At 42.6% G+C, this 13,051-nt stretch overlaps 1 protein-coding gene across 1 annotated transcript in view; it reads right to left on the reverse strand.

Moving 5' to 3' along the window:
• The window catches only part of rbm46 (RNA binding motif protein 46), a 100,218-nt gene extending 87,537 nt beyond the window's left edge, over positions 1-12,681 (reverse strand). The window contains exon 1 of the mRNA XM_052039444.1: positions 12,297-12,681. The gene's annotated coding sequence lies outside the window, so the exon portion shown is untranslated. The remainder of the gene's footprint in view (positions 1-12,296) is intronic.
• Between the last annotated feature and the right edge of the window lie 370 nt (positions 12,682-13,051).

A 13,051-nucleotide genomic window follows, 5' to 3' on the forward strand; every position in this document is an offset into this window, starting at 1 on the left:
CTCAACTCTGGCCATTGTTTCAGTTCAATCTCAATGAATACTCTTCACTTTTAGACGTCAATCACAGTTATCAATAGAGTTTCAACCTGAAATATGTCAAATAGCAAGGTAAAATAGAATTTTCTTCTCCCTCTTAAACTTCCTTCAGATGGTGCACTGAAGCAGAATCTGATGATTTCCCCAACAATTCAGAAATGGAAGATGCTCTTGCCTTCTGACTTTGTCCAAAGAATTTTCAAACTGTTTTTCATAACTACACCAACATTGTCGGATCCAGTCATTTTCGAATCTGCAGGTTCTTTCAGGAGTACAGGAATGAGTTGAAAACAACTTGGTGCTTTGCAAAGTTTTATTGGAAAATTTTAAAACAAACAGTCACACAGCACATGGCACCAGTTTTACTACTAGGAGATGAGCTAGGGGTGGGAGGGGGAATGAGCAAGAGAGTGATTAACAGCAAAAAAAATGACACCTTTTATACCTGAGATAAGAGGTACTCCTTAGCAATCAATAGTCCAATCAAGAAACCTATTAGATTCCTGTGGCCAAACCAACCAGTTAAAAACACATATTCACCTGATGGACGAACCAATAAGCTAGGAAGCGGCCATTCCTTGTGCAGCCATTTGAGGTGTATTAAACACTATACATGTTAAAAAAAACAATTAAAACAGTCGAATCCAACACTCCTTATCAAAAGATGCTGATCCTCTCTGATCAGCTGGTCTTCAAACAACTCCCACATGTCAGATGTGGTCTTGTCTGACAGCAGCTGCTCCCAATTAATGCCCCTTAGCTCCCGTCTTATCTTGTTGTAATTTGCCCTCCCCCAATCCTGCACTAAGTTTCTTGTATTAAGGAAGTTCCAATCAATACTGGGGAAGTTAAAGTCCCCCACGATGCCAACCCTGTTGTTTCTGCACATTTCCATAATCTGTCTACAAATCTGTTCCTCCATCTCTTGGTGGCTATGGGGGGGGGGGGGGTAATAATATAATTCCATCAGCATAATTGCACCTTTCTTATTTTTGAGCTCCAAACAAATTGCCTCTTGGATGAACCTTCCAGTATGTCCTGTACGTGTACTGCTGTGACATTCTCCCTTATCAGCAGTGCAATCCCTCCATTTCTTTTACCCCTATCTATCATGTCTAAAACAATGAAATCCATGAACGTTGAGCAGCCAGTCCAGTCCCTCATGCATTCAGGTCTCTGTAATGGCAACAACATCATAATTCCATGTACTGATCCAGGCTCTAATTCATCCTCCTTATCCATAATACTTCTAGCGTTGAAATAAACACATTTCACCCATCAGTCTCACCATGCTTATTAGCCTGTCACTTGCTGTCCTTCCTTTCAGTCTTACTTATCATACCATATTTCCTGCCTACAACCCTAACACCTGTTGCCCTGCTGCTGTGGTTCCCATCCCCCTACCATTCTAGTTTAAACCCTCCTGAGTGGCACTAGCAAACATTCAGGCGAGGAGATTGGTTCCCCGTCAGTTCAGATGCAAACTATCTTATCTGTACAGGTCGCACCTGCCCTGGAAGAGAGCTCAATGATCCATAAATCTGAAGCCCTCTCTCCTGCACCAACTCTTTAACCACAGATTGAACTGCAATATTTCTCATCTCACTAGCACATGGCGTGGGCAGTAATTCTGATATTACAACCCTGGAAATCCTACTTTTTAACTTCCTACCTAGCTCCTTAAAATCCCTTTGCAGGACCTGATCCCTGCTCCTGCCTATGGACCATGACCTCTGGCTGCTCACCCTCCCTTCTCAGAATGTCCTGTACCCACTGCGAGACATCGTTGACCATGGCCCCAGGAAGGCAACACACCATCTTGGAGTCTTGATTACAGCCAAAGAAATGCCTGTCTGTGACACTTACTATCCAGTCCCCTAACACAATCGCTCTGCCTGACTTCACCCTTCCCTCTTAGCCCCAGAGCTGGGCATGATACCACTGACCCGGCTACTGATGCTGCACTCTGAAAGATCATTTCCCCCACCACCCCAACAGTATCCAAATGGGTGTACCTGTTAGTGAGGGGAATGGCCACAGGGAAGCCCTGCTCTGTCTGCCTACTCCCCTTCTCCTGGTGGTCACCCACCTATCTGTAGCCTGCACCCAAGGTTAATTTACTTGTTGGAAATGAACGTGTTGAATTCTTGCCGGATACAGAATGGAAATAACATGCGTAACCAAGCCCATTGCCCAAAAATGCAAGTGCATCCACTGATCTGCCTAACCATGACATAAGGCTACAAATGCTTCAAAAGACATGTGTATATTCTTGTACATATTTTGTCTTTTCTGCCTCTGAATTTTCAGATGTAATAATTCTAAATGGGTGATTTAGAATCAATGGGGGGGATTGTTTTAATTACTTTTTTTTTAAAAAACATGTATAGTGTTTAATACACCTCAAGTAGCTGCACAAGGAATGGCCACTTCCTAGTTTATTGGTTCGTCCATCAGGTGAATATGTGTTTTTTCATTGGTTGGTTTGGCCACAAGTATCTAATAGGTTTCCTGATTGGACTACTGTTAGCTAAGGAGTACCTCTTATCTGAGGCATAAAAAGGTGTCTTTTTTTTGTTAATCACTCTCTTGCTCACCCCCACCCATCTCCTAGTGGTAAAGCTGGTGCCATGTGCTCTGTGACTGCTTATTTGTTTTAAAATTTTCCAATAAAACTTTGCGACAACTCATTCCTGTACTCCTGAAAGAACCTGCAGATTCAAAAATAACTGGATCTGACAGGAGTAAGGACAAGGATGGTATGGTAAGGGAACCTTGGATGACCTAAGAGGTCCTAAATTTAGTCAGGAAGAAAAAGCAAACATGAGATTGAGAAAGCTAATATCAGACTGGACACTTGTCGAATATAAAGACAGGAAACTGCTCAGGCAGGTGATTAGGAAAGCCAAAAGGGGCTATAACATGTCCTTGGCGAGTAGGATCAAGGAGAATCCCAAAGCATTTTATACTAGCATTAAGAAAAATAGGATAACCAAGAAGGAGGGAATTTGTGTTTGGTGTCAGAGCAAGTGGTAGAGGTGCTAAATGAATATTTACTGAGGAGAAGGATTTGGAAGATTGTGAAAACAGAGTGGGGCATGCTAATGTGCTGGGACATTTTGAGATTAAGCAGGAGGTAGTGCTGGTTCTTCTGAAAAGCATTCAGGTGACATCCCCAGGGCCTAATGGCACATATCCCAGAATATTAACAGAAGCAAGAAAGGAGATTGCTGTGGCTTTGACAAAGATCTTTGTGTCATCACTAACAACAGGCCAGGTTCCGGAGAACAAGAGAGTAGCAAATGTCATGACTTTGTTCGAGAAGGGAAATAGGGATAATCCAGGTAATTATAGGCCAGTGAGCCTATTAAACAGACTAGGGGTGAAAGGCTGCTATTCTGGCCAGAGGGTCGTGACCAGTGGTGTTCCACAAGAATTGGTGCTGGGACCTCTGTTTGTGATAGATATCAATGATTTGGATGAAAACGTAGGTGGGTGGATTTGCAAGTTTAGGGATGACACCAAGATCGGTGGAGTTGTGGACAATGTAAAGGACTATCAAAGAATACAATGGGTTATAGATCAGTTCCAGATATTGGCAGAGAAGTGGCAAATAGAGTTTAATCTGGGCAAGTGTGAGGTGTTGCACTTTGGAAGGTCAAATGAAAGGATAAAATACTAGTTGGCCCTTTAGTATAATTGAAGTACAGAGGGATCTTAGGGTCCAAGTCTATAGTTCACTGAAAATGGATAAGGTCATAAAACAGGTGTGTGATATGCTTGCCTTCATTGGTAGATGTGTTGAGTATAAGAGTAAGGAAGTCATGCTGCAGCTTCATAAAATTTTAGTCAGACCACACTTGGAGTATCGTGCACAGTTCTGGTCGCTCCATTATAGGAAGGATGTGGAGACTATGGAAAGGGTGCAGAAGAGCTTTACCTGGGTTAGTGGGTATGAACTAATCAGGAAAGTTTGGAGGAGTTGTTCTGCCTAGAGTGTCGGAGGCTGAGGGGAAACCTGATAGAGATTTTTAAAATTATGAGAGGCATATATAGGGTAGACAATTGGAATCTTTTCCCCATGCTTTTAAGGTTAGTTGGGGGGGGTGGGGAGTTTAAAGGCGACATGAGAGGCAAGTTTTTTGTTTAAAAACACAGAGTGGTAGGTGCCTGGAATGGGTAACTGGGGTAGTAGGTGAAGCAGGCAGTTTGGGGCAGTAGGTGAAGCAGGCAGTTTGGGGCTTAAGAGGCTTTTAGACAGACACAAATATGAAGGGAATGGAGGGATGTGGATGATGCACAGGAAGAGTATAATTTTAGTACAAATTGGCATCAAGATTGGCACAACATCATGTGCTGAATTGATGTTCAGTGCTATACTGTTCTGTTCCTACCTCTTCACCTCCAGTGGCAGCTCCTTCCATATACCCACCACCCTCTGTGTGAAAAACCTGCCCCTCTCACCCCTTTAAATCTTTCCCCTCTCATTTAAAGCTATACCCTCTAGTTTTCAACTCGCCTACCTTGGGGGAATAAAACTGGGACCATCCACCTTATTTATGTCTCTCATGATTTTAGAAACCTCTGTCAGTTCACCTCTCAAACTCCTTAGCTCAGGAAAGATATTCCAACCCATCCAATTTCTCCTGATAACTCAAGAGGTCCAGGTAACTTCCTCATAATTCTTTTCTGCACCCTCTAGCTTAATTACATCCTTCCTGTGGTGTGGCAACCAGAACTGCACACAATACTCTAGGTGTGGCCTAACCAACATTTTGTACAACTGTAGCATGTCACAACTCTAGTACCTAATGCCACAGCAGATGAAGGCAAGCATGCCCTATGCTTTCTTCACCACCATGTCTATCTGTATTGCCACTTCCAGGGAACTACTGGTAGCCCAAGGTCTCTCCCATTCAACACACTCCCTAGGGTCCCGCCATTCACTGTGCATGTCCTGGCTTGGTTTAACTTCCCAAAATGCATGATGTCCAAATTGGAAATAGAGAAACAATATCTGTATTGATGGCTCTGAAACAACTGAATTGTCATTTTAGGATAAAGGTGTGGTTCACTGACAACTTTTAGGAAAGTTGATTTACCATGATTTTCTGTTAACTCCAGACCTTTACATACTTTTAATGATCTATCAAGAAATTTAATTCCGTGAAACTATTTCAAATATAATGAAAGCTGACAGGCCATCAAATTCAACAAAGAAAATGCATGCCCTGACTGATGAAGGTTCTGATGAAGGGTCTTGGACCAGAGACATTTACTGTTTCTCTTTCCACAAATGCTGCCTAACTCACTGAGTGTTTCCAGCATTTTCTGATTTTATGCACAAAGTAGAATGCCCTGGAAAGGTGTTCCTCAGAAACCATCTGACAATTCTAGTCAAACTTGAGAGGGTTGGCTGGCTCAAATAACAGCCCGAGTCATATATTAAATTTTTAAATTTTATTTACAGCGTGGTAAACAGGCCCTTCCAGCCCAATGAGTCCGCGCCGCCCATTTTAAACCCAAATTAACCTACCCGTACGTCTTTGCAATGTGGGGGGAAACCGGAGCACCCGGAGGAAACCCACACAGACACGGGAGAACGTACTAACTCCTTACAGACAGCAATGGGAATCGAACTCCAATCGCTGGCGCTGTAATAGCGTCACGCTATTCCATCAGTATCCCACCAGCAGGTTTGTTAATCAGATGTGGCAGCACAGTAGCATACAATGGTGATATAGAATATGGGAAGTGAACTGGGGAGTCCTTAATGATGACCCAAGAAAGGAAGTCTTAATTCACAAGAGGCATGGAAACTTCTTGCTGATTACGAACCACCACCCTTCCTTGCCTAATGAATTGCACTCTTCCATGTTGAACACACCTTGGAAGAACCAATGAGCACAGAAAAAACAGGAATTGCCTCTATTTCTGGCCAAGCTTACCGAGTTTTGAAAGGCATAGCTGGTGGGTCCCATTATAGGGAAAACCTATGACCTGGTCTTGGCCAATCCAACTGTTGTGTATATGACAAACCATGACAGTGTTGATGGGAATGAGCACTACACAAATCTTTAGGAGGTCTAGTCCACTCACTGAGGACAGCATCCTGTTCTGTGGCACTTTCATTGAGCTAAAAAGATTACAGATTAAGAGTTTAATCATGATTCATGATTACACTGCAGGCCGTGAGCAGCAACAGAAATTATCAGATCACAAGCTGTTTCTTTTAGGCCCAGTAACATCAAACTGGTTTATTGAGTAAGAAGTGCATTGCAGGAGCAGTCATGGGCAACAATGAGCTCATTTGATGAAACTGCAACACAGGACCACCAGCACATTCTCAAGCTAAGACATCATGTTTAAACAGAGCAAAGTGATCCAATGATCAACCTCGCAGGTCTCCCAACTTTAAATCATGAATGGTGGTGTACAATCAAACAACTAGAAAAAAGTAAGTAAAACAGTAAAGTACTCCACAGATCAGGCAGTATCTATGGAAACAAAAACAGGGTTAACATTTCAAATTGAAGCCCCTTTGTCTTTGACCTGAAACATAAACAGTTTCTCTTTCCACAGATATTGCCTATCCTGAGTATTTCCAGCATTTTCTGGCTTTATTTCAGATTTCTTGCATGAAAGCAGGTTCCATGAGGGGGAGGGAGAACAGCCAGATGCCATTGCACATGTTGGAACAAACTACAGAGGTAGAACAAGGGATGACGTCCTGCAGAATGAGTATAAGTAGTAAGAAGTTAAGAAGCAGGACCTCAAGGGTAGTGATCTCCCTTGTGCTACCAAGGTCACAAATAGAAAGACAAGCTGAGGGGGCAGGGATTCATGTTCTTGGACCACTGGGATCTCTTCTAGAGTAGAGGTGACCTGTACAAGAGGGACAGGTTGCAATTGAGCCGAGGAAGGACCAATATCCTTGCAGGGAAATTTGCTCATGCTACACGGGAGGGTGCAAACTAGATTAGCAGGGGATGAGACTCTGAGCAGCAAGTCATGGCATAAAGCAGTAGCCAGCGAGAGCAAGTTTAGTAATCAGGATAGTTTGAGGCACAGTAAACAGAGAGAAAGAAATACTCAAACTGCATTTATTTCAATGCACGAGGGTTAACAGGTAAGGTGGACAAACTCAGAGCATGGATTGGTTCTGGGGATTGGGATGTTATAGCCACAACAGAAACAGGGCTGTGAGAAGGGCAGGACTGGCAGCTCTGTGTTCCAGAATACAGATGCTACAGGCGTGACAGAGGTACAGGTAAGCAAGGAGGGGTGTTGCCTTGTTGATAAGGAAGGTCGTAACAGCAGTGCTGAGAGATGACATTTTTGGGGGATTTTTCTAAGTTCTACCCATCAGTGAGGCCAAATGGGTAGAACTTAGAAAAAAAGACTAGTAAGGTCACTTGAGTGGGGCTGTATTATAGACACTCCCAATAGTCAGAGGGAACTTGAGGAGTAGATGTGTATAGAAATTGCTCATACTTGTTAGAATAAAAGGGTTGTATTAGTGGGAGATTTTAATTTCCCCGGTATTGACTGGGCCACCTCGAGCGTTAAGGGCCTGGACCTGAAAACGTGCCAGCGTCTTTACTTTCTTAGGAGGCTAAGGAGGTTCGGCTTGGCACCAAACACTCAAACAAACTTCTATTAATGTACTGTTGAAAGTGCCCTGACTGGTTACATCGTGGTCTGGTATGGCAATATGCGCAGGAACATAACAAGCTGCAGAGAGTAGTCAACTCTGCCCAATACATCACGTGCACATCCTTTACCACCATCGGTAGTATCTACAGGAGGCACTACCTCAAGAAGGCAACATCTGTCATTAAAGATCCTTACCATCCAGGGCATGCCATCTTCTTGCAGCAACCATCAGGCAGGAGGTATAAAAGCCTGGTGTCCCACACCACCAGGTTCAATAATAAGCTACTTCCCTTCAACCATTCCGCTCTTGATCCAACTGACTCACCACTACAGTTTAGTAATACTATGACCACTTTGATCACTTCGCACTAAAATGCTGTTTTTTGTTCTAATTGTGTTATTTCTTGTAAAAATTGTTCATGCTTTTCTTGTTAATGCTGCTTATATGACGATATGTGCCCGTGATGTTGCTGCAATTAAGTTTTTCATTGCACCTGTGCATACATGTACTTATGGATATGACAATAAACTTGACTGTGACTTTGAACAGGGTGGAATTTGTAAAATGTGTCCAGGAATGTTTCCTGAGGGCCCTACTCAGAAGGGTGCAATACTGGACCTCCTCTAAGGGAACGAGGCAGGGCAAGTAGCTGAAGTGGCAATCAGGGAGTACTTTGGCTCTAGTGACCATAATTCTGTTAGTTTTAAGATAGTTTAAAGAAAAGGATAGGACAGATGAATCCCTTGATGACTATAAAAAGATTAAGAATACACTTAAGAGGGAAATCAGAAAGTAAAGAGAGGGTATGAGATGAATCTGGCAGGCAAGGTGAAGGTTCTATCCCAAGAGGTTCTATCATTATATTAAGAGTAAAAGCATGGCTAGAGAGAGAGAGAGTGGGTCACCTAAAAGATCAGCAGGGCTGCCTATGCCTCAAGCCACAGGAGATGGGCGGGATTTTTAATGAATATTTCTCCTGTGTTCACGGAGGAGAAACTCATGGCTGCTCAAAAGATGAGGGAAACAAGTGGAGATGTTTTGGACAACATTCATATTACCAGGGAGGAGGTATTTGCAGCCTTACAGGGCATTCAGATGGATCAATCTCCAGGGCCTGACCAAAAGCGCATCCTTGGACTTTGTGGGAGGCTAGAGAGGAAATTGCAGAGGCCCTTGCGGAGATATTTGCTTCGTTAGCCACTGATGACGTTCCTGAAGACTGGAAAGTGGCTAATATTGTGCTGTTGTTTAAGAAGGGTAGCAAGGACAAGCCAGGGAACTACAGCCTGATATCAGTGATAGGGAAGTTACTGGAGGGAATTCTGAGGGAGAGGATTTACCAGCATTTAGATAGACAGAGTCTGGTTAGGAGGAATCAGCATGGCTTTGTGCATGGAAAGTTGTGTTTGATGAACCTTTTTTTTTTAGAAAGAGGTAACCAAAAAGGTAGTTGAGGGTAGGGCAGTGGATGTTGTCTCTTTGGACTTTAGCAAGGCCTTTGACAAGGTCCCATATGGCAGGATGGTCTGAAAGGTTAGGTTCCATGGAATCCAGGGAGAGCAAGTTAGGTGGATTCAAAATTGGCTCGGAAGTAGAGAGCAGATGGTGGTGGTTGAAGGTTATTTCACCGAATGGAGGTCGGTGACTAGTGGTGTGCCACAGAGGTCAATGTTGGGACCCTTGTTATTTATATAAATGATTTGGATGCGAATGCATAAGACTTAATCAGTAAGTTTGCAGATGACAGAAAATTAGGAGGTGTTGTTGATAATGAAAACAGTTATTGTAGATTACAGAGGGATCTACATCAGTTAAGGAAGTGGGATTTCAATATAGATAAGTGTGAGGTGATGCATTTTGCAAAGTCAAACGAGTGTAGGACTTATGCTATAAATGGTAGGGCACTAGGGAGTGTAATGGAACAGAGGGATCTTGGAGTACAAATGCATAGTTTGATGAAAGCAGCGTCACAGTTGGACGGTGGTGAAAAAGGCATATATCACACTGGCCCTTCATCAGTTAGGGCACTGAATATAAGAGTTGGGACACTATGTTGCAGTTGTATAAGTCATTGATGAGGCAGCACTTGGTGTACTGTGTACAGTTTTAGTTACCCTATTATAGGAAAGACTAGGTTAAACTGGCAAGACTGCGGAAAAGATTTGAGGATGTTGCCAGGACTTGAGGGCTTGAGTTACAGGGAGAGGTTGGCCAGGCTATGTCTTTATTCCTTGAAACATAGGAGAATGAGAACTCTCCACTTCATTCAACCTAATAGAAGTGTTTAAAATTATGGGAGGCATAGATAAGGTACATGGTAATAGTCTTTTCCCCCAGGGTAGGGGAGCATAGGTTCAGAGTGAGGGTGAAAGATTTAGAAGGGACTTGAGGGGCAACTTTTTCCACACAGAGGGTGGTTAGTATATGGAATGAGCTGCCAGAAGAAGTGGTTGAGGTGGGTACAATGGTATAATTTAAGAAGCACTTGGATTGGTCCATGGAGGGGTGGGTGTTGGAGGGATATGGACCGAATGCAGGAAATTAGGACTTGCTGGATGGACAACGTGTTCAGAATGGACCAGTTGGGCTGAAAGCCTATATCCATGCTGTATTGCTCTATGAATCAATGAACATGTTAACTATTAGCAAGGTCCAGCAAGGAAGTGAAAAATAGTGGTGAATCATGTGCAAGTATTTTCAGTCATGTGTACCAAGTCTCATCTTGAGATTTTCAACATCGTAGAGGCTTATCATGAAATAAACTAGAAAACTGCTGAGCACAAAAGACACAATAACATCCCAGACATAGGGGTGAAATGTTGTGCTTTACCTACATACTCCTGATGCAGCCAAGCTGTTCCAAAGCTGCAACAAAAGCAATGTGAAAAATTGTCTGGGCATATCTTGTCAACAAAAACCAGGACACAGTAAATCTGTCACATCATCCAGTTCTCAAAGGAATGAAGTTTTCAAAGACAGTACCATCCTGTGGCATTTATCCACCTCTCAGCAGAATATTCTGTGATGACTGATTCATTGCCTGATTCCACTAACTGCACCTACAAGTCACAGCTTTGGAGTGTGATTTACTCCCCTTGTCACATGATGGGTATCCCATCCATCATCCTAAATAATCACTCTCTACATCATGGCATACCACTGCTACTCTGTGCGCTTTTTACATGATTCATGGTTCTATTGGTAATTTTGGCATTTACCAAATCAGGGGTTGTTTAGAAGATGTGTGGCAGGTGCATGGAACATCTGCATTGAAACAAATCACAAGAAATAGTAAGATCAGTTAGCATCTGTGGAAAGAAAATAAGAGTTAACATTTCAAGTCAATGACTTTTCATTATACCTGACAGATGCCTGACCCGAGTTTTCTGTTTTTATTTCAGATTTCTATTGTCTGCAATTGGTTTTACCTCCACACAACACTAACTTTGAAAAATTTCTCCAGACAACATCATCACTGAGGCAAATCCTGGAATTTCTTAACAGCACTGTGGGGTGAATTTTTATTTTTAACCTAAAGAGTAAGAGTGGCACATTAGAGTCTTCTAAGGGCATTTTCAGATGGGTAATACCAGTGCTACCCACAACACACAGAGGAATTTAAAAAAGGCTGCAATTACTGTCAATACTTTAAATGGGCCAGAAAGGTGATGACTGTCAATCAAGCTTATTGAGTTTCAGAGTCAGATTGATTTTATGTGCATCAGTTATTTGTAACTATCCTCCACACCACATTTTGTGAAGAAATTACCCTGCATTTTTGGGTTACAGTTGTTTCTTTTCACCTACAGTCAGCAGACAGAGTTTGCTGTACAATGGACTGCTTTCCATGAGCCATATACCCCAACTCCAATTCATTGGCTGTTGCAATGTTGGCAATAAATACAAGAAAAAAATCATTAGGATACCTACAATCTTGGATCACGGAAAACATTACACTGCAGTTGTTTCATCCACTCACAATGCGAGTGGGCTTGCCCTGTTTGATCTCACTCCTTTGATCATTACAGTCCTTAAAAAATTAATTCCTTTTGATTCAAGTGACTTCACATGATTCAGAGAAATACAAATGTTTGAAATACAATTGAAGTAACAAAATATGTCAACATAAATTTTCTAAAAGCTCAACTTTGCTGCTCATCCCCACTGCTGCCATTTGACACTGACGTAGATATTTGCTTGAACGAATAATTCCAGCATTATTTATTTGATGAAGCTCGCCATTCATTCGCGAAAGCAAAATATTTCACATTTCCAGTAACTACAATAAAATCAGAAAATCCTACACAAATACTCGGCCAGCATCTACGGAGAGAAAGTCGACGGATTAGGCCGATGATCTAATAATCGACCTTCTGAGTATTTCCATCATTTTTTCTACTTTTATTCCAATTCATTTCATTGATTTTTTCCTCAATATTCGTTTCCAGACTCTGAGTTGTGAAGGTTGCAAACTGAGTGACGGAAATGGGTGCACATTTACCAATTTGTTTTCTCGTTAGGATAAACCCGTTATATCTCAGTTAAAGGGATAAAGCATTAATTGGATTGTTTTGTTTTAAATAACTATAAATCCAATGGCTACCTGATCTGGACGCGCTGCTAAACGACTCTCACCGAAGTATCAGCGACGCCCCAGTATCCAAGGCGTGTTATGCCTTCTTTCCTCGATGACCAAGATGAACAAATTGTCGTCTCGCGTGGCCGCGCGTGGTTGCCGAGGCCATGGAACGTTGCCGAGGTTCTTTTCCAGTTAAACGGTTTTGTGTTCTTTGAGGCAGCGCGTGTCAGCAGGAACAGGCCGAAACTCAATTCTCTTGGGTTCGGAACAGGTCACGGCAAGGGCGGGCTACGCATAAGGGGACTGATGGACGATGTCATTTACCCTTCTTCCAATGATACTCAAGAACCCGATCTTCTGTAGTTAAGGCCGCATGTCAACGAGTTTGCGACAAAGGCGGGAGAATTTTTTGGAGGGAAGGTGAAAGTTTACGGTATCGGACTTAAAAGGACAAGCACCCTCGCCTTACCGGTTGAAATTCTGCTGTTGTTGGGCATTGCGGCAGAGTAACCGCGAGAAATCTGAAAAAAATTAAATTACACCGAAGCAAGATGAACCAGTAGAAAGATGATAAAATAAGGCGACAACAAAACAATTATAGGTTTCAGCCCCGCCTCATCGTTTATTTTATGTTCCAGCCTCGTGAAAGGACCTCTGATTCTGGCCCCTTCCCACAAAAATCCACCATTGACGTCAACGATTGCGATTCTTCGCTTGCACAAGTCGGAAAGGAAATGGGGATTTGGCGCTTGCACGATTCGCGGTGTAAAAGAAATTGG

This window comes from Pristis pectinata, chromosome 2, assembly GCF_009764475.1.
Source record: "Pristis pectinata isolate sPriPec2 chromosome 2, sPriPec2.1.pri, whole genome shotgun sequence".
Taxonomy (NCBI): Eukaryota; Metazoa; Chordata; class Chondrichthyes; order Rhinopristiformes; family Pristidae; genus Pristis; species Pristis pectinata.